Source organism: Salvia splendens, chromosome 22 (genome assembly GCF_004379255.2).
Source record: "Salvia splendens isolate huo1 chromosome 22, SspV2, whole genome shotgun sequence".
In the NCBI taxonomy this organism is placed as follows: domain Eukaryota; kingdom Viridiplantae; phylum Streptophyta; class Magnoliopsida; order Lamiales; family Lamiaceae; genus Salvia; species Salvia splendens.
Window position 1 is genome coordinate 1,943,627 of NC_056053.1, and position 14,794 is coordinate 1,958,420.

Genomic DNA, 14,794 nt, shown 5'->3' on the forward strand with positions numbered 1-14,794 from the left:
TATAATTATGATTATAACTATACGCTAAGTAATTATATTTACATCATAATTTTGGCAATTATAAAATGTTGGCACAATGGGGCAACGTGAAAGTTCAGTCACCAAAACTTGATTTGGTATATCAAAAAAATCAATAGACAAAAATTTTGGTATATTGATATATGGCATACTGAAGGATTCAGTGCAACATTGGTATGCACGGGTTTCTCATATTAAAATTTTCAGTACAAGCTAAGATATTGTAATATCCGAGATCTTGTGGTTTTTGGTTCTTTAATTTAATGAATGTCTTATGTGTTGTGCTTGATATATGGTGTGGAAATATTAATTGCTTTACACTATTGTTGCGGATGGGGTGTTTTTACCTAGCATTAAAAGTGATTAACTAATTAAGCTAGAATTAAAATCCTAAATAACAAATTAAATTCCTCCCTCCCTAATTCTCTCGGCTTTTCAAAAAAAAAACCCCTCCCCCTCTCCCCACTAATTTCTCAACCTCCCCCACTCCCTCTTAACCGATTCTTTTCCCCTTTTCCAATCTCTTTCCCTCTTCGGTCTCTCTCATTCTCTCGCTCGCTCTCTCTCTCGCAAAGTTACTCTCTCTCTGGTAAGTCTCCTTTCTTCTCCCTCTCGGTTTTTACCTTCCCTCTTACTCCCTCTCATTGATTCCTGATTTCATTAAGGTAGCAAACTCTCGCGTACCGTTTTGAAATCGGAGTAGGGAAGCTTTGACCTACGTTTCGAACTATTCGGAGAAAGGTAACCCCTAACCCTTGTTAATTTTCGAAACCTCATGCATATAGGACGTTTTGGAGGGTTTAGGTGCTGAATAGGTTGTGGGATGATGTGTCTGTGTGAAGCATGTCTTTGTTGGTAACTGACAGTGGGTTCCGACCCCTTTTTAACTAAGCAAACGATCTCCGTTGGGTACGAATTTTTGAACTGTGTAAAGGTTAATGTGTCCTTTGTGTGGTGTGTAAATTTTCAGCTTCTTTGGATGTCGTATGATTTTATTATGATTTTTGCAAGTAAACTGCGCAGTTTCGCGAGTTGTATGTTTTTGGGAGACGTTTTCATGTGCAAGTGGCGTGTTTCTGAGTGATAGGTTTTTGTGATGAATGTGGGTGTGTTTGGCCAAGAGATGGCTCGGAGGAATCAGTGTTTGGTTCGAGAGTTTTCGTGTGTGTTGGCCGAGAGTTGTTGGGTTCAGCCTAGGGCAGATTTGTGGAGAGTCTGGAAGGGATGATCCCAGGTGTTTGGGTGTGTTTTGGGATGTAGAATGCGTGGTGTGTTTGTCGTATAGGGTTTGAGAATCGGGGGTCAGAGGAAAAGGGGTGTAAATTAGGCGCCGAGCAGACGGCCGAGGTGGTCGGCCGAGGTGCCGAGCCGGACGGCCGAGACGGTCGGTCGAGGTGCCGAGCCGGACGGCCGAGACGGTCGGCCGAGGTGCCGAACAGGCGGCCGAGACGGTCGGTCGAGGTGCCGAGCCGGACGGCCGAGATGGTCGGCCGAGGTGCCGAGCTGTGCCGAGACAGGTGCCGAGCTGAGCCGAGACAGGTGCCGAGCTGTGCCGAGACAGGTGCCGAGCTGTGCCGAGACAGGTGCCGAGCTGTGCCGAGACAAGTGCCGAGCTGTGCCGAGACAGGTGCCGAGCTGTGCCGAGACAGGCGGCCGAGGTGCCGAGCCAGGCGGCCGAGACGGTCGGCCGAGGTGCCGAGCCAGGCGGCCGAGGTGCCGAGCCAGGCGGCCGAGACGGTCGGCCGAGGTGCCGAGCCAGGCGGCCGAGACGGTCGGCCGAGGTGCCGAGCCAGGCGGCCGAGACGGTCGGCCGAGGTGCCGAGCCAGGCGGCCGAGACGGTCGGCCGAGGTGCCGAGCCAGGCGGCCGAGACGCCGATCCTTTTTCCGAGCTTTTTCCGAACCTTTCCGAGCCAAGTGAGCCGTTGCACAGTAAGGGTATGCCAGGACTTGGAGTGCTGTGTTCGTGTGTCGTGTGCGCGTTTTGGGTACGTCGTTTGCGTGCGGGGTGTGTTTCGAACGTGTGACTTTGTGTGTTTGTTTTGTAATATGTTGTTAAGTGTATGTACGTGTAACGTGCTAGATGTTGAAGTCGTCCACGTAGGAATCATGCATTGTCGTTTAAAGTCTCGTCTCTTCTGACTCTAATCATGATATTATTTATCTTTCAAAAGGGTGATCTTTTTCGAGGAAAGTGTGGTTGAAGGGAACTGTTTTAAAAGCTAAGCAATCGAGGTGGGCTTTTCTACCCTACTTTTATGTGGGTTATCTTTAAATACGGACTTTGTTCCGGAAATGTTTATGGAGGTGAACTGTTTGTCTTGCCAATTATTTCGTTTTGAAACCTATCTGAAGTGGTTTACCACATATGTTTAATCGAATTCGGGTCTGTTGGGCTGCGAACCCTCAGGCTAGTGTACACGAGACTGGGTGCCATCTGAGAGCAAGTTGGCCGGTCTAGATGACCTGGGGTGTGGCCACGCCCCTTGTCATGGTTTGGATCAGATAGTGTATGATTGAGGGAATAAGGGTGGCAATATCGGAAAATGACTGCGCAGTCGAATTTATGAAATGTATTTTGTGTACTTGGGTTATTTTCATTATACTCAAAACCCCAATGTTACACTGTTATGGCATGACAAACTATGTTTTTGGCGTGTGTCCACTGAGTGCATAAGTACTCAGCCCTGCATGTTGTTTTCTTGATGTGCAGGTTGAGCGACGATGGGGATGACGGATGTTGAGCAGCCAAAGCTGAAATAGTATTTTTATTTGGTCTTTGGATGGTGTCGTGTCGTCATACATGGCAGCATCTGTCTTTTGGTCTTTCCGCTGCTTGTAATCCGATACAATGTTTTCCTTTAAACTCTGAATACTTTAACTTTTGTAATGTCGTCTTAAGTACAATGTTTAAAAGTGAACTTCCTTTATTAAATGTTTTGGGTCAAATATTCTTGTTACCCCCTTTCTTCCCCGCTTCTTTATCCCCCCCCTAGTCGCGGTCCACCGTACTTCCTATCCTTAGGAAATGCGGGCGTGACAGAGTGGTATCAGAGCCTAGGTTTTCTCTTTCTGCTCTGGACCCAAAAAAAAAAAAAAAAAAAAAAAAAAAAAAAATTCTTTTTCTGACTGGAGTAAGTTTTCAAAAGTGTCATTGGCTCAACATCCGACTCATCGCACTCAACCTGAAATGAGGTAATGAAAATTTCGAAATTTTGGAAAGTATATGGAAGTGGAGGAAATTGTGATTTTGGTGTTGAAAATGATTTTTATGTAAAGTTTAAGTAAATGTTGAGACATGTGGAAGGGTACAACGTGATGTGGAAAAGTTGGAAATTATTTGAGTTATGAACTGTTATGGTGTTATGAACTGTTGATGTATGATGAACTTATATGAAAGCATGTGGCCGATGTGTGATGATATGATGACGTGAATGTTGATGTGAGTTTTTATGTGAGTATGTGTTGGCCTTTTGAATGTTTGAACTTAGACGTGATAGAATTTCACTAGTGCTTCTTGGACCTGTGATAGATAAGAGCTTTTGGCCTTTGAACACCAGCGGGTTTGGGTTAGAACAGCGATACGTGCATACACTCTCTCTCTCTCTCTCTCTTCTTCGGTTATGTACTCTGTTTTTATACGCGAGGCGGTTGGTTCTGTTTTTTTTCTATAGATGGCGCGTATGTTCCGAACCCCGCGACGGAGTGATCGCGATAGACTTAGGGCACAGAGGGTGCTCAGAGATTATAGAGTGTACCGGAAGAAGGATCATGTACCGTTGATCGAGTTCGTGGCACACTTCGACACCCTCTGGAGGGCAGCTCAGGAGTTCGGAGTGACAGAGCATGACGGCATTGAGAAGCTAATAGATTTGCTTCCTGATAGCTGGAAGGAGTGGGCCGAAAGAACGGCGAGGAGGTACACGTGGCATGAGCCCGCTACCGATGACATAGTGGGTGACATGGCTGGCTTTCGGAAAGCCGTGTATTGTGCACTGGTGGACTCTCGAGAGGAGCAGCCCCCACAGGAGGTGGAAGAGAGGGTCGTGTATCAGGACAAGTATGTGAGCATGTACGAGGGTGAACAAGGGTATGAAGATGTTTATGAGGAGGCTCTGCCAGGGAACTCCGAGGAGGACGACGACGAAGACCCGGAGGAAGGGCCTATGGATGAGGATGATAGAGTCGTAGTCTAGAATTAGAATAGTTCGTTGTCTTTTCAGTTTTTGCTTTCAGTACGATCTACTCTTGGGAACAATGTTGGCCTTCTTTCTTTTAATGAGAATTTTGATTTTGATTTATATCCTATGTGTTGCATCTTATACTACATGAAGGTTTTATAAGAAAATTTTGAGAAAGTGGTAATTTTGGATGAGAATTGTAGTAACACTTTTTGGATATTGAATCAGAATGCCGCCAAGACGTGCACGCCAACCACGACAAGAACCCCACGTGGAGGCACCACCTCCACCACCACCGCCACCACCACCTCCACCCCCGCCTCAACAAGAAAGATTCATAGTTACGTTCTCAAGGCAGAATCCCCCAAAATTTGACGGACAAGGAGACCCATCCAAAGCGGAAGAGTGGATACGCGGCCTCGAGCGTATCTTCAGGGTCATGGAGTGCACAGATAGGGAGCGCATTGCTGGTGCTACCTTTCAACTGTTAGGTGCTGCCGATTACTGGTGGGAGACTCGGCAGAGAACTATGGATCCTGCACGCCTGGAGGCGCTAACATGGGAGGAGTTTAAAGTAGAGATCGATAACAAGTATGTTCCAAAGACGTACAGACGGGCCAAGGTGGTAGAGTTCCACACACTAAGCCAAGGCCGAATGACTGTAACCGAGTATGACTGAGCCCTTGCGCAGATGGCACGATATGCGCCCGAGTTGATGGACACCGATGAGAAATGGGCGGTGAAGTTCCGGGCCGGGCTCAGAGATGAGATAAAGGCCGCATTGGCCTGTCGAGGAGAACTCTCCTACTCGGAGATCTTGACTTGTGCACTGGACGTGGAAGATGCACTCCCTAAGCCAAGAGTTGTGGCAACAACAGACGCGACACCTCTACAAGCTCAGCCGGGCCACCAAGAGAAGAGGAGGTGGGATGGTGACCAGGCTCAGTATGGTGGTAAGAGGCCACAACACATGAGGAACCCACCCTACAATGGCGGGAGACAGAATACTTTCCAACCGAGGGCAAACTTTCCGCCGAGGAACCCTCAATGTGGAAGGTGCTTCAAGTACCACGCCGGGGAGTGTCGAGACCCTAGGTGCTTCAACTGTGGTGGGAGTGGCCACTACATCCGAAATTGCCCAAACAAGCACATGGGAACGGGAACGAGACAGAACCAGCTAGGTTTCCGTCCACAATCCCAGGCACTACCTGCACCTCCACCGCAACAACGCCGCCAAGGATTACCATCGCAAGCAAGGGCCTACGCCTTGAAGGGGAAACAGCCGGCAAACGGGAAAGAAACCTTTGAGCAAGGAAACTTGGCAGGTATGGGCACACTTCTCAATATGCCTATAGTTGTCTTGTTTGATACGGGTGCGTCGCATTCCTTTATATCAACGTCTTGTGTGGATACTTTGGAATTACCTACTGTTAAGACCGAACCCACTATGAGTGTGACCTCACCGGTAGGCGGGGCTATAGATATATCCCGATCTTGTGCATGTGTGAACTTTGGAATAGGTGAACTCAGTTTAGTGGCTTATAATTTGCAAGTAATGACGATGGGTAGCGTAGACATAATCTTGGGTATGGATTGGTTAGCGGAGAACCACGTTACCCTTCATTGTAGAGAAAGGAAAATTTCGTTTGAAACCCCCGGAAAAGAGCCGATGAAGTTTCACGGAGTCCCAATGAGCCGACGCAAGTCCATTATCTCTGCGCTGCAAGCCACTACAATGATGAGGAAGGGATGTCCAGCGTACCTTGTTTATTTGAATGGGGAGGAGAAGAAAGACAGGAAGATAGAAGATGTGGCGATAGTGAGTGAATATCCCGATGTCTTCCCCGATGCATTGCCGGGACCCCCACCCGACAGGCAAGTAGAATTCACGATCGATCTGGAGCCCGGATCGGCACCAATATCAAAAGCACCTTATAGAATGGCGCCAAAAGAGTTGGAGGAGCTTAAGGTGCAACTGCAAGAGCTACTGGAATTGGGATTCATTAGACCTAGCGTGTCACCATGGGGAGCACCAGTGTTGTTCGTAAAGAAGAAGGATGGAACGATGAGGATGTGCATCGACTACCGGGAGCTAAACAAACTAACGCTGAAGAACAAGTATCCACTACCAAGGATAGACGACTTGTTTGACCAACTTCGAGGGGCAGGAGTCTTCTCTAAGATGGATTTGAGGTCTGGGTACCATCAGCTGAGGGTTCGGCGAGAAGATGTACCCAAGACAGCTTTTCGAACAAGATATGGTCATTATGAGTTCGTTGTAATGCCTTTTGGACTGACGAACGCCCCGGCAGTGTTCATGGACCTTATGAACCGCGTGTTCCATCCATTTCTGGATCGGTTTGTCCTGGTTTTCATCGATGACGTGCTTGTTTACTCAAAGAACGAGGAGGAGCACAAAGAGCACTTGAGAACCGTCCTAGCAACTCTAAGGGACGAGAAACTATATGCCAAGTTCAGTAAATGCGAGTTTTGGCTCAAGGAAGTAAATTTTCTTGGACATGTAGTAACTTCAGATGGAATTCGTGTAGATCCGGCCAAGGTAGAAGCGGTGCAGGAGTGGAAGTCACCTTCTACACAAAACGAAATCCGAAGCTTTTTAGGACTGGCGGGCTATTATCGAAGATTCATCGAGGGATTCTCGAAGATAGCAAGGCCAATGACGCAACAACTGAAAAAGGGAGTCAAGATGATTTGGACGCCAGAATGTGAGGCGAGCTTTCAGTTGTTGAAGGAGAAATTGACCACCGCACCAATCCTAGCTGTGCCGGAGCCAGAGACTGACTATGCGGTATATACGGATGCGTCGAAGGTGGGACTGGGATGTGTGCTTATGCAGAAGGGGAAAGTGATTGCATATGCATCGAGACAATTGAAGCCCCATGAACTGAATTATCCGACGCATGACTTGGAACTGGCAGCTGTGGTACATGCTTTGAAGATCTGGAGACATCATCTTTATGGAGTCCGTTGTGAGATATACACGGACCATAAGAGTCTAAAGTACTTCTTTGAGCAAAAGGAGTTGAACATGCGCCAACGTAGGTGGCTCGAGTTGGTAAAGGACTACGATTGTGGTATAAATTACCATCCGGGAAAAGCAAACGTAGTGGCCGATGCTCTTAGTAGGAAGTCTCAATCTCAGCTGGCCACCTTTCTTACTATCGAAGAGAGTATAATCCAAGAGTTCAGTAAGATGCGCTTGGAAGTGGTGAGAATGCCCGAGACTGTGGAAGGGATAGTAGCCACGTTGGTGATGGAACCCGACTTAAGAGCCAGAATTGTAGAAGCTCAACGGCGAGATACGTTACTAGAAAAGATTCGCTCAGAAGTGAGGACGGGTGAACTCGGAAATTTTCGTGAGGCAGCGGATAATGGTCTCACATACAAGGGAAGGTTGTGTGTGCCTAAGGATGAAGGCCTGAGGATGGAAATCATGAGAGAAGCACATGAAACCCCATACGCTGCTCATCCAGGGAGCACCAAAATGTATCAAGACTTGAAAAGACAGTTTTGGTGGAACGGTATGAAAAAGCATGTTGCGGCATTTGTGGAGAGATGCCTAGCATGTCAACAAGTAAAGGCGCTACACCAACGGCCCTATGGGAAATTGCAACCCCTCGAGATTCCGGAATGGAAGTGGGAACATATTGCAATGGACTTTGTGGTAGGACTGCCAAAATCCCAGCGAGGGAACACGGTGATTTGGGTGATTATAGATCGCCTCACCAAATCTGCCCATTTTGTGCCGGTTCGTGCCACTTATGGATCCTATCAGTTGGCTAAGGTCTATGTACGGGAAATTATACGCTTGCATGGAGTTCCAGCGACAATCACATCTGATCGTGATGCTAAATTCACTTCTAGATTTTGGACAAGCCTGCAGCGCGAGTTGGGGACTAAGTTGAATTTCAGTACAGCGTTCCACCCGCAAACCGACGGGCAGTCGGAGAGAACGATACAAGCATTGGAGGACATGCTACGAGCCGTGGTGCTAGATCGAGGCGTAGGTTGGGAAGAAGTGTTGCCCTTGGTAGAGTTCGCTTACAATAATAGTTACCAGGCGACTATCAAGATGGCTCCATATGAGGCCTTGTATGGAAAGAAGTGTAGATCGCCACTTTATTGGGATGAAGTGGGTGAGAGAAGAATTCTCGGACCAGACTCTGTAGAAGAAATGATAGAGATTGTCCGACAAATCCGTGGGAGGATCAAGGAGGCACAAGATCGACAGAAATCTTATGCGGATGTTCGAAGGACCGATTTACAGTTCGAGGTCGGGGAAAAGGTCTTTTTGAAAGTTTCCCCTTCTAAGGGAATAACTCGTTTTGGAGTGAAAGGAAAGCTGAGACCCCGATTTATCGGTCCATACGAGATTTTGGATAGAGTCGGCGCGGTAGCATACAGATTGGCCCTACCACCAAGCTTCGGAAATGTGCACAACGTCTTCCATGTGTCACAATTGAGGAAGTATGTGTATGACCCCACACACATCGTTCACCAAGAAGAAATGATGGTCCTAAATCCCGATCTAAGCTATGAGGAGAAGCCCGAGGCCATTGTGGATCGAAGAGTGCAAGAATTGAGGAATAAGTCAATCGCTTCGGTGAAAGTACGGTGGAGGAATCATGGAATCGAAGAAGCAACATGGGAATTAGAAGATAAGATGAGAGAGAGGTTTCCAGAGCTGGTTGAGTGATCTAACAAATTTCGGGACGAAATTTTGTTAAGGTGGGAGGAATGTAATATCCGAGATCTTGTGGTTTTTGGTTCTTTAATTTAATGAATGTCTTATGTGTTGTGCTTGATATATGGTGTGGAAATATTAATTGCTTTACACTATTGTTGCGGATGGGGTGTTTTTACCTAGCATTAAAAGTGATTAACTAATTAAGCTAGAATTAAAATCCTAAATAACAAATTAAATTCCTCCCTCCCTAATTCTCTCGGCTTTTCAAAAAAAAAAACCCCTCCCCCTCTCCCCACTAATTTCTCAACCTCCCCCACTCCCTCTTAACCGATTCTTTTCCCCTTTTCCAATCTCTTTCCCTCTTCGGTCTCTCTCATTCTCTCGCTCGCTCTCTCTCTCGCAAAGTTACTCTCTCTCTGGTAAGTCTCCTTTCTTCTCCCTCTCGGTTTTTACCTTCCCTCTTACTCCCTCTCATTGATTCCTGATTTCATTAAGGTAGCAAACTCTCGCGTACCGTTTTGAAATCGGAGTAGGGAAGCTTTGACCTACGTTTCGAACTATTCGGAGAAAGGTAACCCCTAACCCTTGTTAATTTTCGAAACCTCATGCATATAGGACGTTTTGGAGGGTTTAGGTGCTGAATAGGTTGTGGGATGATGTGTCTGTGTGAAGCATGTCTTTGTTGGTAACTGACAGTGGGTTCCGACCCCTTTTTAACTAAGCAAACGATCTCCGTTGGGTACGAATTTTTGAACTGTGTAAAGGTTAATGTGTCCTTTGTGTGGTGTGTAAATTTTCAGCTTCTTTGGATGTCGTATGATTTTATTATGATTTTTGCAAGTAAACTGCGCAGTTTCGCGAGTTGTATGTTTTTGGGAGACGTTTTCATGTGCAAGTGGCGTGTTTCTGAGTGATAGGTTTTTGTGATGAATGTGGGTGTGTTTGGCCAAGAGATGGCTCGGAGGAATCAGTGTTTGGTTCGAGAGTTTTCGTGTGTGTTGGCCGAGAGTTGTTGGGTTCAGCCTAGGGCAGATTTGTGGAGAGTCTGGAAGGGATGATCCCAGGTGTTTGGGTGTGTTTTGGGATGTAGAATGCGTGGTGTGTTTGTCGTATAGGGTTTGAGAATCGGGGGTCAGAGGAAAAGGGGTGTAAATTAGGCGCCGAGCAGACGGCCGAGGTGGTCGGCCGAGGTGCCGAGCCGGACGGCCGAGACGGTCGGTCGAGGTGCCGAGCCGGACGGCCGAGACGGTCGGCCGAGGTGCCGAACAGGCGGCCGAGACGGTCGGTCGAGGTGCCGAGCCGGACGGCCGAGATGGTCGGCCGAGGTGCCGAGCTGTGCCGAGACAGGTGCCGAGCTGAGCCGAGACAGGTGCCGAGCTGTGCCGAGACAGGTGCCGAGCTGTGCCGAGACAGGTGCCGAGCTGTGCCGAGACAAGTGCCGAGCTGTGCCGAGACAGGTGCCGAGCTGTGCCGAGACAGGCGGCCGAGGTGCCGAGCCAGGCGGCCGAGACGGTCGGCCGAGGTGCCGAGCCAGGCGGCCGAGGTGCCGAGCCAGGCGGCCGAGACGGTCGGCCGAGGTGCCGAGCCAGGCGGCCGAGACGGTCGGCCGAGGTGCCGAGCCAGGCGGCCGAGACGGTCGGCCGAGGTGCCGAGCCAGGCGGCCGAGACACCGAGCCAGGCCGAGACGCCGATCCTTTTTCCGAGCTTTTTCCGAACCTTTCCGAGCCAAGTGAGCCGTTGCACAGTAAGGGTATGCCAGGACTTGGAGTGCTGTGTTCGTGTGTCGTGTGCGCGTTTTGGGTACGTCGTTTGCGTGCGGGGTGTGTTTCGAACGTGTGACTTTGTGTGTTTGTTTTGTAATATGTTGTTAAGTGTATGTACGTGTAACGTGCTAGATGTTGAAGTCGTCCACGTAGGAATCATGCATTGTCGTTTAAAGTCTCGTCTCTTCTGACTCTAATCATGATATTATTTATCTTTCAAAAGGGTGATCTTTTTCGAGGAAAGTGTGGTTGAAGGGAACTGTTTTAAAAGCTAAGCAATCGAGGTGGGCTTTTCTACCCTACTTTTATGTGGGTTATCTTTAAATACGGACTTTGTTCCGGAAATGTTTATGGAGGTGAACTGTTTGTCTTGCCAATTATTTCGTTTTGAAACCTATCTGAAGTGGTTTACCACATATGTTTAATCGAATTCGGGTCTGTTGGGCTGCGAACCCTCAGGCTAGTGTACACGAGACTGGGTGCCATCTGAGAGCAAGTTGGCCGGTCTAGATGACCTGGGGTGTGGCCACGCCCCTTGTCATGGTTTGGATCAGATAGTGTATGATTGAGGGAATAAGGGTGGCAATATCGGAAAATGACTGCGCAGTCGAATTTATGAAATGTATTTTGTGTACTTGGGTTATTTTCATTATACTCAAAACCCCAATGTTACACTGTTATGGCATGACAAACTATGTTTTTGGCGTGTGTCCACTGAGTGCATAAGTACTCAGCCCTGCATGTTGTTTTCTTGATGTGCAGGTTGAGCGACGATGGGGATGACGGATGTTGAGCAGCCAAAGCTGAAATAGTATTTTTATTTGGTCTTTTGGATGGTGTCGTGTCGTCATACATGGCAGCATCTGTCTTTTGGTCTTTCCGCTGCTTGTAATCCGATACAATGTTTTCCTTTAAACTCTGAATACTTTAACTTTTGTAATGTCGTCTTAAGTACAATGTTTAAAAGTGAACTTCCTTTATTAAATGTTTTGGGTCAAATATTCTTGTTACCCCCTTTCTTCCCCGCTTCTTTATCCCCCCCTAGTCGCGGTCCACCGTACTTCCTATCCTTAGGAAATGCGGGCGTGACAGATATAATGCACAAATTATATGCACATTAGAATTACATAAGTGGAAATTATTAAAACACATATCAAAATAACGATAGCCAGTGTGAGTTGATCTAGTTGTAGAATGATTAATGTTCAAGGTAAAAGGTCTCGGATTCGAGTCCACCATGATGTGGCCTTTAAATTCTGTTCACTTGTCTATAAAAAATGATGTCGAACATCGGAACAATAAATGCTGAATAAGTTTCCTATTATTGTTGAAAATGGAGCCAACAATCTAGATTTTCAAAATTATATATAGTCCTTCGACATTAAATTGGTGAAAGGGTTTAAATTGGTGAATTTTCAGTTCCATAATATTAAAACGAAAAGAAGAAGAAAAACCAAATTTCTAAATCTTGTTATTTAATTTTTTATCTACATTCCGATTTATGTTTTTCTGGGTTAATCTGATCCACCTAAACTCTCAGCCCATTTATAATGATACTATGATGCAAGATAAATTGGCCCAAGAAGATATTGAATAAATAACAAATTTCAACAAAGTTTGTCACATACAGATCAACAATGCAAGATAAATTGGCCCAAGAAGCCAATGGAAATATTACAAATCTCAAGTTCAAGAAGTATCAAAAAAAAAATTACATTAAATAATTTTGTAATAGCATAATATTATGTGAATTACAACATGACATCGTCAATAAAAATAAAAAAACGATCATCAAATAGGTTATTAGATTAACTATTTTCTTTTATGTGAGAAATAATGAACAAAATAAAATACTAAGATGGCAATAAGTACATAAAGTAGAAGACTAACTAAGTACTATATGTGATTCGATCTCTAAATCTTTTTCCTTACTAAAAAAGATATTTAACGATTCCAACATTAGTTAAAGGACAAATAGAGCATATAGTTTCACATGACATGCAATAATCAAATGAAACATACATAAAAAAACAAAGGAAAAGTTAGAAAGTCTATATGGTTAGGGTTGATAGGGTTGTATTTGGTCAATGAGTTGTCTTTCTATTTTGGTGTATTTGCTAATTGGCTTTGTTGTTTGGTGCATGTGTTTACATTGACATATCAATGCCAAACACATCCCAAAGGTCCATGCCTAGTTGAATAATTCTTGAATAAATGTATATTAGAGTTGTCCACATCTAGATAGTAGCTCATAACATAAATTAGATAATATTGAAATAGAGATAGTTTAATTAGATTGATGTCATTGTAACTTAGCTAATATTACTGGATTAATCTAATACATATTTCACAATATCATGTATCATAATAATATCTCATATTGAATTTAGAAAAACTGAAATTAGTACATAAGTCGCATAGCTTAAATTAAAAAGCCCATAGTATATAACCTTAAGTTGAGTTAGTGAATACAAAATTATTTTGGTGAAAGAATGAAAAGGTTAGGTAGAGATGATTAGTCTCATAGGTTGGCCAATTAAAATTATGATGGTAATTATGATGATAATTAAGAATGCATGAATGATGAGTACCTTTCTCGCCTCCTCTATTTGAGGGCTTTGTTTGCTATAATCACATTATATAACACACACACACACACACACACACACACTTACTTTTGTGGAGAAAGCTCATCATAAACTTTTTGAAACTTAATTGAAATATAATGCCCCAAATAAATTTAACTAATACTAGCTCACATCTATATTAATTTAAAACATTAGCAGTTATAAAAGGTGATAAATATTGCACCCACAAAATATAATTTTTTTTTCTTCTTCCTAGTGAACCTTTTTAGCTTCTAATTATTTGTCACTGATCATGTTATATAGAGAGTATAATTACAAATTTTCAAAATAAGTTGTGAAAATGAAGAAAGCTACATATAGGAATATGGTTTCTATAAGAAGCGACAAAATCTATAGTAAAACTTGTGAGTACGTATCAATTTTAGGATTTGATAACAACACTAATAATTGAAAGAGGAATCGTTGAAATAGTTGAGATCCCGTGACTCGACTCTTTGACAATTATAGTTTCAAAATATCTTCATCCGTCCAGTGTCAATCTCCATTTTGTTCGTTTTGGATCGTCCACTAAAATTCAAAGGTAAAATAAATGTCCATAATCATAAGTTTATTTTTTCATTTTGGATCATTCATAAAAATTAGTCATTTTCTACTTTTAATAAGCTTATTTCTCAAACAGAGACGAGTCCATTACTCTGTAACCATACAACAATAATTTTTTTTCTATCTCTCTTATATTTTATAAATTTTGAATTGAACTCACTACCAAGACTATTTGTAATAGACGCGGGAGTGGACTTTCTTAATACTCATGGATTGACGGTGTGATCGGTCGACCCTGCGCCCCGCCTACTTCCGTCATTGATTGCATGGGATTTGATTGGACCAGAACAATGGTACTATAAAAGTAAAATTCCAGTTAACATGCTGCTATATGCCATCCACATTAATCCAATTCCACAATTGACTAATGTAGTACAATCATGTAAAAAATACAACAGTGCACTTATTCATGATTCATGAATATAAGAGTAGTACACTTTCATTTCAATTATTTCATCCTCTTTTACCCTTTCCTGGATTGAGGGAAATATAAGGGAAATAACCCCTCTCTTTATTTATTAATTTACGATGCATAAACTTTAAATAAAATATTATTTAATATTAGTGGAAATGGCTTAGCTCGTGTACTAAAATGAAGGCACGAAAAGAATTGAAATGCAACCCACATTAATTATTTGGCTTTTGAGGGTAAAATTTTGATCACTCGATAGATTATATATAATACTATTTGATCTATATAAAATCTGTATAAAGGTTAATTTTCAAGATTATATGAAATATATCACCAAAGGAACTAGAAAGATAAATGAAAGGAAAAGAGAGCAATGAGAAAAGAGTGAGATAAGAATAAAGAGAAATAGTTGAATTTGTCAATGAGATTAAAAGAGATGAAATAGGAAATATAGGTGTATCAAAAAGTAAAACTATATCTGACAAATAAGGATTTTGCATGTTTTTAAAGATTAGATTTGACT